This window comes from Lactuca virosa, chromosome 5 (assembly GCF_052849685.1).
Source record: "Lactuca virosa cultivar CGN04683 chromosome 5, Lactuca_virosa_CGN04683_v6, whole genome shotgun sequence".
Taxonomy (NCBI): Eukaryota; Viridiplantae; Streptophyta; class Magnoliopsida; order Asterales; family Asteraceae; genus Lactuca; species Lactuca virosa.
Genome location: NC_136430.1, coordinates 153,083,891 through 153,097,877, shown reverse-complemented (window position 1 = coordinate 153,097,877; position 13,987 = coordinate 153,083,891).

Here is a 13,987-nt window from a genome sequence, read left to right as displayed (position 1 = left end):
CCAAGTCAATTTGCATGGTTATTCACACCTTGTTTGTGATCCTCGGCATCCCAGTCACAAACTTGATAGGGCACAATCGAGATTTAAACATGCCATTGAAAGTTCAATGAATCTCAAAAGATCTAGGAGTTTCAAATCCAATTAAAACTTAATAATTTATTTTGTTTTTCATGATGGAAATTGGTAAATCGTCATTTACCTACCTTAAAATATTTTATAGCTTGGATTACGGCATCCCTCTTCCAAGTTATAAAATAGTTTGTTGGGTCCTAGCCTTAATATTTTATGTTGGGTGTTATGTTAAGGACTTAAATCAACTGAAACTTGAATTTCTCCCTCATAGATGTCTAAGTTCAGACAACTATGGTCTTCCTCATCCTTTTGGATAGAGCTTCATTTCCTCCACCTCCTCCAATAATTCTCCCTAACCCACAAGTTCAAGGTCACTCAATCCCTATTTGGCAAGCCGGGAGAGTTGGGTGTCAAAGTCTTGAGAAAGTTGGTTGTTCAATCACTTTCTAAGTCACATAGTGAGTTTCCTTTAGGACTGCTATGTGACAGACCATGACATGACCCTTAATGATCTTACATATTTGCTCGATGCTACTGAATCAGCAATGATTTGGAGCAATGGTAAAGCAAATCTGATTGGAGGATCTACTTCCCATGCTTCCGTGGACATTGGTAATGGTAACATTGAAAGTCCAGAATAGCTTTCTCTTCCTAATGGAAAGGGATCGGCCATGGTCAAGTCATTTGACCTAATGGTAAAGAGAAAGGCTAACTCTGAGATAGTATCGTGCACCATTTCCAAAGAGTCCATATGTTTCTATTGCCAATAGAAGGGACATTGGTTGCGAAACTGCCCAATTTACCTGAAAGATCATAAGGATGGTAAAGTCAAAAGTTTGACTCTACTTCAGGTAAAGTCCATTATCTAACTCTATGAAGTCTCTTTTGGAGATTCTTAATACATGATGTAATGTAATTACATTTTGATGTTTTGGAAGAATCAAAGGAAACCTAAAAAAGGGTATGTTGATTCTGATCGTGAAGATCGATTTCAATGGTTCGGTGATCAGAATTCTGAGCTGCTGCTTAAAGAGTTATGATAGATTGCTTAGGAATAGATAACAACATGTTTTTCATAGGTATTTGCATTGTAAGGATAAGTTTTTCCGCAAGTTTTAAAATAAAAGAAAAAATTTTGATTTTATTTACTTTAAGCATCCTTACAATGGCATTTGTGAAAAATTGTTGTTTATATGATTCCATTGATAGCAATGGATTTGATTCTTTCATTTGTGGTAATGTCATAGTTTACCAAATATGGAAAGATTCTCATCACCCAAGTTTCAGTTGGATAGAAACTTGGAATCATGCAACTTGTATTGTATGATGAATGAGAATTTTCATCTTTTGTAAATCAATACTAATTCCTTGTTCACATGAACATGTGATTCAAGTGAGGGACTAAAGGATTGGGTACACTTGGTTGTGCGCTGGTCAGGTCCACCACAAAGATCGATAAGATTATTCGTTATGATTTACTTAAGTTTGGTAAATATGGTTATACTTACAAGTTTAAGTGTAATTCTGAAACATTGGAAAAGTTTCAATGTATGACAGGACGGATAAGAAGAATCAAATTAGGCAGAAAGATAAAAGTTTCTCCAATTTGAAGAGATGGGAGAGTACTTGAGTATCTTGTTTTATGATTATCTTAGTGATTATTGAACCATATCACAATTGATCCTCTAAAGACACCTTAGTGCATTTGTTTGGCTAAGGAGAGGAATCATGAATTGTTGAAATGGTTAAATAAAAGATAAATCATACTTCGTTCCAAAATCAAGTCTTAGAGTCATACTCTAAGATTTCAACTTGAGTGACATAATTTTAATAAAGGTTTATAACACTTATCAAATGTAGAGTAACATGTTTCTTACTCTTGTACATTTGAAATTGGTAAGTTGTGATGTTTTGGATAAAACAGAGACCAACTAAGACCGATTGTGAGAAGTGTTTATCTTGATAAGAATCCTCACTAACTCTTGAATATTTGTTTTGTCAAGGAATGGCTCTTGACAAGAGAATCTCATATGTCAAGAGGACAGTGGGAGTCTTAAAGATCTTGGAAAAATTTCAAGATCTAATCAAGAGTAAAACATGTAGTTTATCACTAGCACCCGACTTGAGGTTTATAACCTATCGTGTTGACATATTCCTATTTCTGTGCCCATTCTAGTTAAAGTTGGCTTTGCATATGAGTTTTGAGAGTTCTCAATTGGTTGCATAACAACTTGGAAGCAATGGTAGGCCCTTGTGCTGCCAGGTGGCAAGAAGTTAAGACTGCACAAGTTCAATCCATATGAGTTTGGATTTGTCACTAAACCTTGTCTTGTGATTATGGTTTTGACAAATTCACATGGATAGGAACAAATACACCATAAAATCTAAGTGTCATAAGGTTTCACTCCGATTCATGAAAATGATGGTGAGGAAACGCTTTCACTAAGTAGATTTTAAGTAGATAGCAATTGTGACATTTGCATTCTCAAAGTCGTTAGTGGAGCGCGTGTGGTTAACCGACACACTAACATAGACTTGTGAGAAATGGCAAAGGTCTAAACAATTGAGACTATGATTACGGCATCCCTTTTCATAGTTCTAAAATTGTTTAGACACACATGTGAGCTATCTAAGGAAAGGTGTATGATTTTGATAAAGTCTTATCAAAGCATCTCGTATCAGAAATCTGAACTTTGGTAAGAAATTCAATAAAATATTGATTTCTAAAAGTCCAGCTGATTTCTGAGTACATGTCAGAGCTAGTGGGAGCATAAGTGTTATGCTAATGATCATCATGTTAGTGGGAGCATGATTATGTTAAGTGTTGCAAGTTAGCAATGTTAATTATAGAAAACAAAAGTTTCAATTCGGGTTTGAAAAGTTGTTTTGCTATAATTAAGGGAGAGGATTTTATACTTCATTCCAATTCTACAAGCTTAGATTGATATTTTAATCAACTTTAGTCAAGGATATATATGAATGTTATGTTGGAATGGTTCAACATAAGGAAATTATATATATGTGGCGTTCTCAAAATTCGATTATGATTACGGCATCCCTCTTCATAGTTCAAATTGTGAGAACATGGCAAATAAAAAAAATTTTATAGCATGAATCGTGTCCCATATGCTTCGGGTATAGGATCGATTACATCCATTATAAATTTTCCAAATGCTTAGGGCATTAAGAGGGAAAAAGGAATAGAACTGGATATGACTAAAATGATTAAGCAATTTTCGAGGACAATCTGAGGTTTACCAAAGATTGGTTGCTCGTGGACAATTGGAAGTATAATGTAAACTTTGGAAAGGACCATATTTACATATTCTGAAAAGGAGGCAACTCTTGTTCAGAAGTGATAGTCAAAATGGTAATATGGAATTGTTTCCATAGGTGGAAGTTATTCTTTGAATCTGTGTAAGATTAGAAAGCTTAATGCAAGAAGGATGTTCTAAGGAATGAACTTTGAATTTGAGACTTCGGTTCCATGGAATTGCTCTCCATTGGAATTCTTTGTAATGTCTGTTGCCAAGTCTTTGTGACTTTTGTGCGTAGTCATTACAAGAGAATCATTGCATATAAGTTTAGAATCTAACAGATTACAGTAAATGGCAAGAGTTTGGTATTCTTACATTTACAAAAGGGATTGGGATTGTGAAATGAGCATCATTGGAGTCGTGTTCAATTGATCTATTTCACAAAAGAAATGACCATAGGTAAACATAGTGTGCATGCTTGGTGCATGGCATGACTAATGTTTTTATTCAAGTATTAAGTTGATAAAATCGAAACCTTGAATAATGAGTAATCAATATGGTGCTTAGATAAAAGGTGTTTTTATTTACTCTCAAAGTGTTGGGGCCATATAGGATTAGTATTATTTTTCTGTTTCACTTTGCATGTTTTGACTTCCCGAATAACTAAGTTATTCTAACTCTCCACAGTCGGTCATACATTGGAAGTAGGTATTGAATTAAGACTGTCATGAATCTGGCTTGTAAGATTTGTCTAAGGTGCATTAGACATAGCAATGGTTGCTACAACATTCATGAGTGCTCATAAGTTCTGAGTATTGGATTAAACCCACGCTCATTTGAATCACTTCATGGATTTTATCACGAGTGAATCATGAGACGATAATATCTTATATTCTTCAAACCTAGAGATATGAGTTGTTGACTATGAGTTGGTTATACATTGATTGCACGAAAACGCATTGGTAACTCGATGTTATAAAACATGCCTTTGTGTATGATTCAACAAGTAGTTAGTACAAGCATATGAGTCGAAGTTTATCCATTCCTTTTACCTCATAAGGATAAAAGCGATATCTGTGGGCCCCTCGATGATTTAGTGATGACACCCTAAGTGCTTGGCCAAGCCTGGACTGATTTGATTTGTTCAATTAGTCGGTTGTCATAAATCGAAAATCGGGAAACAACAAATGGACAGAGATAATGATTATAATCCATGTCTCAGCCCATATGATATCTAGAATGGAGGAATATATGATCACTTATCTAATGGACGTGTCATTGATTTGTTCAGAGTTCGACAGCGGCTTTAAGAGCTACGATTGCTAGTCGGGTTATGAAGTCATACTTGCAATAATAGTTTTAGACTTATCTAAGTGGGAGACTGTTGGATTAGATGTCTAATCCCATAACTATTATTGGTATGTACTTGACCCGAGAGTAGCATGGTCCATTTGAGTTGCATATCATCAGGACAATTTGTTAGGATGAACTTTTGAGAGAAGATGTTATATATGATTTATTAATATATTATAAGTTATAATATATTAATATGAAATCATATGGGTTAATTAGTATTGATCAAGAATTAATTTGGAGATTAATTTGGTGATCAAAAGAGACTAATTAAATCTATGGGGACTAATTATGTTAATTAGTTATATTTATATGTGTTGGGCTTATGATCCATGTTGGACTAAGTTTATGTATGGATACATAAAGAGTTGGGCCACATGAACCATGGATCATAAGACCCATGGGTATGGATTTTGGTTATATCCATGACCCTAGAAATCCCACATATAAATACATCCATTCATAGCCAAAAATCGCCACTTGTAATAGACTTGTAAGATACTTGTGTATTCTTGGTGTTCATGGTGATTTTGGGTGCATGAAGATTCTCTCTCAAGTTCATCCTTTGTCCATGATGTGTTGTGATTCCACTTGAGGCTTTCACACTATTGGGGCTAAGCTCTTAAGGCTAGATACATCAATACTTCAAGCTCCACAATAAGGTATGTTATCTTAACTAGATTCTTGTGTTGTATATGTCATTTGTATGCTAGTTATAGGTAATACCTTGGTAAGTTCATATTTGCATGTATAATAGAGAAAACATAGATCCAAGGTATTTAGGGTTGCATGTACACCTTAGGAGTGTTAGAATGCTCAAAACCCAACAAGATGAACTCTAGGGGAATTCCAAACTCAAACTAAGGATCTGAAGATTTTCATAAAAACTTTTCATAGAAACGAAAAAAATTTACTGGGGAAAAACCCAGTGACGCAGTGTGTACAATCAGCCAGAGCTTGAGCGGTAGTTTCCCAAGATATCTTAAATTATTTTATGTGTAGTGTAGAGCTGATATCTTATAAACTGATAGAACTGCATGCTACATGAAAGATGTGATAGGTTTGCCTGATTTGTGATGCCTTTAGCCTAGGAGTTTGCTCTTATAAGATTGAATCTGTCATTGCTATTTTCTTGGTGTATGCTACATAATTGTACATAGTTAGGATTTTATAGCCTTAGAATGCCTGATTTAGCCTTTCTTTATGTTCCGTGTTTGGTTGTGGATTTGAGGTAGAATCATTTATTCGAATGTCTATCGAGTCTTGTATTGTGTACGATTGGCATGCGCAAAGCAAATGGCGAGGATAGCGGAGATCTTGTGAGGCGGAGCAGTGTTGGGGAGTTGTCTAGACTGAGTACCTAGATGCTTAATGGTGGTTCTGAGGAACCACCATGGCGAGTGTATAGCTGATCTTGAAAAATAGAGTCCTTGTGACTTAGGGTCTTGAGAGGACGACTCGAGACGAATACGGGTTGGTGCGGAAGGTAGTATTGGACCCGTATTACTGAAAGCACTGGATCCGTACGCGGATCAAGAAGGAATCTTAAGGAACTAAGGAACTTGCAGGAGTGTGTGGATGTTTTGTATGAGCTTTAGCCTGATTGTGATAGTTTTCTTGTGTGTTTCAGTATGGTGGTTACCCGAGGTTCAAGCTCCAGCAACCCCGAGAGGCTAAGTGCCAGTGATGATGAGATCCGTAGGATTTTTTCCATCGAGGTGGTTGCGGAGATTAGAGGGGATATACCAGAGATGTTCAAGTCTATTAAGACCACACTAATTGAGACTTTTGACGAGTGTTATGCCATCGTCACTGAGGTTGTTGCTGTCGCAACCACTACAGCCATTGCTGCTGCGAGACCGCAAGGGGTGATTCGTTGTGGTATCGGGAGTTCAACAACATGAAGTCACCATAGTTTTATGGGACCCAGGATCTAATTGATGCAATGATATGGATTTCTGATGTTGAGGGTTGTTTTTACACTTGCTCCAATTCGTAGAATCTGAGGGTTCGTTTCGCGTTGAACCTGCTTCGCTTGGGATCAAAGGATTTGTGGAAATTTGTGACAACTGATTATACTCTTGCAAAGCGTTCTGCAGTGACCTGCGAGAGATTTACAGAGATGTTCTAAGATGAGTTCGTACCAGTGGTTGAGAGAGGGAGGTTGGCCCAGGAGTTCCTGTCTCTCAAGCAGAAGACATACACGATGACTGAGATCACCAAGATATTTCATGAGAGGGCCCTGTTTTGCCCTGAGCATGTGTCGACTGAGCATGCATGTGTGAGTCGGTACCTGAGTATTCTAAGGAGGGATATTCGTGAGTTTGTGGTGAACACTTCGTATCGGACATTGGCTGAGCTGCAGACCAATGTCTGGAAGAGGGAGATCGAGTTGGAGACCCAGGTGAGAGAGGAGAGGGAGACTCAGGTGAAAGATAGGAGACATGTATAGTCGCAGCCGGCGATTAAGAGGCCAAATCCCACTGACTCGAGAGTCGAAGGCCAGAAGAGTCGCACTTGCAGTAAGTGCGACAAGGAACATGAGGGACCCTGTCGGTCAGGGACCATTTGCTACATGTATGGCAAGGATGGGCATATGGCGAAGGATTTCCCCAAGGGATTTCGAGTTTGCTTCAATTGCAACCAGGCGGGTCATTTGAAGGTCGAGTGTCCTTGGCTTGCATCTAGGGCGGTTCAGACTCCGGCCCCCGCGACCCTGCGTATTACCGATGGCCGGCAGGGGAAGGTCAAGGATCCGAGGGCTCGAGGTTGAGTATTTCAGTTGACATCAGAGGAGGCCAGATCAGCTCCAGATTTCATGGCTAATATGTGTTCTTTATTTATTTCTGCTAATTTATTTATGTTGCTTATGATATTGTCCATGTTAGATACTTTCCTTGTGAATTGTGTGCCTGTACTTGTGCTGTTTGACTCGAGTGCGAGTCGATCTTTTGTCTCATCATCCTTTTTTTGTGGTTTTAGTATTACGTGGGAGGCCTTAAGCAGTCCATTGAGAGTCTCTATACCTGATGAGCATCCGATCTCCGGTACTGACATCTATCGGGGTTATGTGCTAGAGATTTCTGTTGTTAGATATTCGACAGATCTTAACCCTATTGTGATGGGGCGATGTTTATGTTACCGTGGGTATGGATTGGTTGAGCCGGTTTGGGGCTCTGATTGACTGTGAGCGGCAGATGGTGACGGTTTGATATCCTAGTGGGGGAGTGATGACCATATATGGCGAGGGTACTAGGTCAGGATCAGCTTTTTGTTCTACCGCCAGGGCAAGGCAGAGTTTACAGCATGGGTGTATGGGTTATCTGGCATATGTAGTGGATACCCGAGTTGATGAGAAGAGATCGATTTCCATTTCTGATGTTCCTATTGTGCATGATTTCCCTGATGTTTTCCTAGAGGAATTACCTGGTGTGCCTCCTAAGAGGCAAGTAGAGTTTCGGATCGATCTGATCCCGCGTGAGGTGCCAATTGCCAAGGCATCGTATCGTCTTGCACCTCCTGAGATGTAGGAGTTATCCTCTCAGCTTCAGGAGCTGGTAGGAAAAGGGTTTATCCGACTGAGCAGTTCTCCATGGGGAGCATCGGTCATTTTTGTCAAGAAGAAGGATGGTTCACACCGGATGTGTATTGATTACCGGGAGTTGAACAAGTTAACGGCGAAGAACTGATATCCATTGGCAAGGGTTAATGATCTCTTCGATCAGTTACAGGGGGCATCTTGGTTTTCCAAGATCGATTTGAGGTCTGGTTACCATCAGATGAGGGTGGGAGAGGAGGATATTCAGAAGACGGCCTTCCGAACTCGTTACGGGCATTACGAGTTCGTGGTGATGCCTTTCGGACTCACCAACACATGGCGGCGTTCATGGATCTCATGAACCGGGTGTGTAGGCCCATGTTGGATCGGTTGGTGATCGTCTCCATCGATGAAATTCTGGTTTATTCGAAGACCAGAGAGCAGCATGAGGAGCATTTGCGCAAGATTCTCAGAGTTTTGAGGATGGAGAGGCTATATGCCAAGTTCTCCCAGTGTGAGTTCTGGTTGCACGAGGTTCAGTTTCTGGAAACCTCGTCAACCAGAACTGTATCTTGGTTGACCCAGCCAAGATTGAGGTGGTAATGGGGTGGGAAGTGCCGAAGTCTCCATCTGAGATTCGAAGCTTCCTAGATTTGGCAGTTTATTATTGGAGATTCATTCGGGACTTCTCTAAGATTACAGTTCCTCTCACTAAGTTGACAAGGAAGGATGTTGTGTTCAGTTGGTGGCCTAAGCAGCAGGCATCATTCGAGACTCTTCGCCAGAGACTTTGTGAGGCACCAGTGCTTACCCTCCCTGAGGGAGTAGAGGATTTTATGGTCTACTATGATGCATCCATTTCGGGGTTGGGTGATGTGTTGATCGAGAGAGGGCATGTGTATGCATATGCTTCAAGGGAGTTGAAGCCTCATGAAGCGAAGTATCCCACCCATGATCTGGAATTGGGGGCGGTGGTTTTCGCTCTCAATATTTGGCTCCATTATCTTTATGGACTTCGTTTAATCTTCTACACGGACCATAAAATCCTATATCTTATGGATCATCCTAACCTGAATATGAGGCAGAGGAGGTGGCTAGATGTAGTGAAATATTATGATTGTGAGATTTTATATCATCCAGGCAAGGCCAACGTGGTGGCGGACGCCTTGAGTCGGAGAGCAGTCAATGCCCCGATTCAGGAGATGTGTTTGAGGATGATAGTGATGACCCCAATTTTGGAAACGATCAAAGAATCTCAGTCAGAAGCAATAAAGGAGGAAAACCAGAAGAGTGAGCGGGTGATCGGACAGGTTTTAGCCATTGATATTGATAGTAAGGGGCTTTTGACTCTTCTTGGATGAGTTTGGGTACCGTATGCGGGTGGGGCTCGACGGGTATTGATGGAGGAGGCCCATAAGTCGAGATTTTCCATTCATCCAGGGTCTACCAAGATGTATCTCGACCTGAAGCATAGTTATTGGTGGTCGTGTATGAAGAGGGATGTGGCCTGGTTTGTAGAGCGATGCTTGACCTGCCGGAGGGTCAAGGCCGAGCACCAGCACCCTCACGACAAGTTGCAGCCTTTGAAGGTTCCACTATGGAAGTGGGAGCAGATCACGGTGGATTTCATTACAAAATTGTCGAAGACTTTGAGGGGATTTGATGTTATATGGGTGATAGTTGATCGTTTGACGAAGAGTGCTCACTTCTTAGCCATAAGTGAGGGCTCTTCTATAGAGAAGCTAGCTGAGATTTATGTTCGGGAGGTGGTGGCTCGGCATGGGGTGCCGACCTTTATTGTGTCAGATCGGGACATTCGTTTTACTTCCAGGTTTTACGAAGAGTTGGGCACCCGGTTTCATTTCAGTACAGCCTATCATCCGCAAACCGACGAGCAGAGCGAGCGGACTATTCAGACGCTCAAGGATATGTTGTGCGCCTGCATCATTGATTTTGGTGGGAGTTGGGACTCCTATATTCCCTTGGCTGAGTTTTCTTACAACAACAGCCATCATGCCAGCATTGGCATGCCTCCTTTTGAGCTTATTTATGGAAGGAGGTGTCGAACTCCTATTTGTTGGGGCGAGGTCGGCTAGAGAGTCATGGGGAGCACTGAGATAGTGCTCAAGACGACCGAGCTTATCCTCCAAGTTAGACAGAGGCTGCTGACGGCCTAGAGCCACCAGAAGAGTTATGTGGATCGGTGACGCTCTGAACTAGAGTTTCAAGTTGGAGATTTGGTGCTTCTGAAGGTATCACCCTGAAAGGGTGTTATCCGCTTCAGGAAGCGGGGGAAAGATAGGCCCCAGGTTTATTGGCCCTTTTAGAGTATTGGCTCGTGTGGGCAAGGTGGCTTACCGGTTGGAGCTACCTGATGAGTTGAGACAGATTCATGATACTTTCCATATTTCCCAGTTAAGGAAGTACATAGCTGATGAGACGGTTATGGATCCTTTGGAGGACATTCAATTCGATGATCGCCTGAATTACATTGAGAAGTCAGTGGTGATTCTGGATAGAAGAGTGAAGACCTTAAGGAACAAGGTAGTGAACTTGGTCAAAGTTCAGTGGCAACACAAGAAAGGCTCGGAGTGGACTTGGGAGCCCAAGACTGAGATGCGCGAGCACTACCTTGATATGTTTTCTGAGGCTGACTTCGTGAGCGAAGTATGATTCTAGTGGGGGTGTGGGAATTGTAATATCCGGTTTGCAGGTATTTACATTTTTGGTCCTTATGTCGAAAATTGATTCCCTTTTAGCTCGTACGTTGGGCGTATGTGAGGTACGTGCCGCGTACCTGATCGAGACTCGAATCGTAGAACTCTCCCTAGTACGTTGGGCGTACATGTGGTACGCAGGGCGTACTAGCCCAGACCTTAGACCCTAAATTTTACGGTTTGTTCCTGATTTAAACAACCTAATACCTCCCTTGGACCTTCTAGAGTCAGCCTCCACTCCTTCCAAACCCTAATCTCGAGTCTCATCCTTGTGTGTGAAGATTTGAAGCCTTCGGTGATTTTGTAACACCATAAATTTTCAAGACAATTTTTCTTTTGAAAAACATATGATTCTCAATACACATTTTCATAAATCATCATTTGTTTAGTTTACAAAACACAATCCCTTGTTAATTACTTAATAATCCAGGATCTTCGAAACATAATTCTTTCACTGGTGTGTACAATCAAGTCGGTGCCGTCCCGAGATACTGAGAACACCTGAAACACATAACACATAACACGGTAAGCACGAAGCTTAGTGAGTTCCCCAAAATACCACATATAACACATATTAGCCACTCGAGGCTATAACTCTGTGGGCCCCCTGGCCCTAACTCTGTGGACCCTCTAGTCCTAACTCTGTGGACCTTCCGGTCCTAACTCTGTAAACTCTGGAATACACACAGCATAAATCACATAGAAATAATTCAGTGCAACACATCACATACATAGCATACAAGATACTCTGTCACATAACTCTAATTACCACTCAAGGTAAAGTATAGTGAGAAGACTCACCTCGCATGATGTCGGATACCCTCTCGTGCTCGATAACCCGACCTAGCCTCCTCCTATCAAAATGATAACATCTCTAATAAAAATCCTCTCATGTTCTCATCCCTAATAATGGGTAGAAGACCATTCTACCCTTCTCTGACCTCTCTTGAATCAGCTTGACCAAAACCCCAAGGTCAACTGAAGTCAACTCTAGTCAACGGTCAAACTTTGACCAGACTCGTCGAGTGCACATGGGTGACTCGGCGAGTCCAAGCGTGTCCCTTGAATCCTCCTATGGGTGACTCGGCGAATCGCGGGGTAACCCGACTCGACTCGTCGAGTCCCCTTATGGACTCGGCGAGTTTCCTCCATGACAACACTCAAAAGACCTTCTGAGGTCAGATCTGTTTCTCTAACCTATAGATCTGACTTCCTAATGCTCAATAATCACGTAAAGGTCCAATCTTTACACTCATGCAACACACATAAGGGTTCTTTTGGTGAAATAGCTTCTAAAATGGCAACCTAGGCTCATATCTCAAAGGGAACAGCATAAATCCGAATGATTGGGACTCTCTGGACCTCTTAAGGTCCAGATCTAAGACTTTCTCCACAATGGGACCTCATATGCATCATAAACTATCCAAGAAAGGGTAAAGAAAACCCTAGATTCAAGGATTTACACAAAAACATAAGGAAAGGGGCGAAATACTACCTCAAAATGGAGATCCTTGCTTAGATGTCTCAGAATAACAACCTCCTTTGGTCCTTCAAGCTGAATCCCTTCACTTCATTTAAAAAACCACACCAAAATTACTTGATTTCATCACAAGAACTCTTCCTTGGCTCCAATGGCGATTTAGGGTTTCTCACAGGAGATATGAGGAGCACCCAAGGTCATAAGTTCCTTTAAATAGGCTCCAACCCCGGAACTTAGGGTTTTCTCTACCCAGCACCTACTCGGCGAGTCCATCCTTGGAATCGTCGAGTCCGCTCATTAAATCCACGCGGCAATCTCGACTCGACTCGGCGAGTTGGTCCCTCAACTCGTCGAGTCCCTCCTCAAATCTCAAGATTAACATACACAATCATGTCCCTGGAAATCCGGTCGTTACAATTCTCCCCCACTTGAATTAGATTTCGCCCTCTAAATCGCTCCTCCACCACATATAGATCTAATTCAATAACCCAACAGCACCATCAAAAGGGTCTCATACCACACAACTATCTTCCTCTCCGGCACCTGAATCCAAACAGGAACTCCCCCTAGAAAAGGACAGACCCATCTGCCACTATGCTACCCCTTCTGACTCTCAGGCATCTGGAACTCTGGTAGCCTGACACACAGCCAGACCGCCCTCTCCAGTTGTCACCATGTTATTCGCTCCTCAAATAACAAACCCCGATAGCTCACTGCCCCTCTGATTCTCTAGTGGGAACCGATAAAACAAGTCCATGCCCAGAACTGGCTACTGATCACTCGTCCCAGACATGATAAACAATCCAGATCAAAAACCAAGGAGTGGAAGGATCACATCACACCAGGAACTCATCCATTGTACTGCAATCACAACCCTTCTGAACAACGAACCCTCAACACCCTGTCCTCAGACACGAATAATGACTATGCTTGTTCAGAAGCGTCCCCCAACATCTGACAAACATAAACCTCAGCTCCCTTCTCAATATCCTTCTCAAGACTGAGCACCAGGTCATCTCCCGATCCAGCAATTGAACTTCCAAAGGTTACCCATTGCGTGTACCAAAACGCCTCACTGACTTCCTTGTCAATGCAACTATCTATGCCCTATGTGACACACAAGTCACGAAGTTCGCTTCACCTTAAGCGAATACGGAATTCGACTCACTCTCGACCTCTGTCGTCTACTGCTCATTAGTTCCATGCGTTTCGCGGTTTTCTCATACCAACGAATTGACCCACTCAGGTCTAGGACACCAGATGGAACCAATACCCCCTTCCAAAGGAAATTCATATCTGAATCTGGAATCTCATTTTGCCTATTCAATACACCGCTAGGATCGAACTCAACTCGAGAGTCTGGTCCGGTACAGAGTTGGAATCACTCATCCCAACGAACCACTCAACTCATGACTCATGACCCGCAACCCATGCGTTCCCCACTTATCTACTTCCCTTTGGTTGCGACAACCACTACTCATTTCAGAATATAACGACTCCCGACAAATATGGAGACCCCAGTCTCGCCCCTGGTACGACCCCAGGCTTCCACACACTCAAATATTAGGTC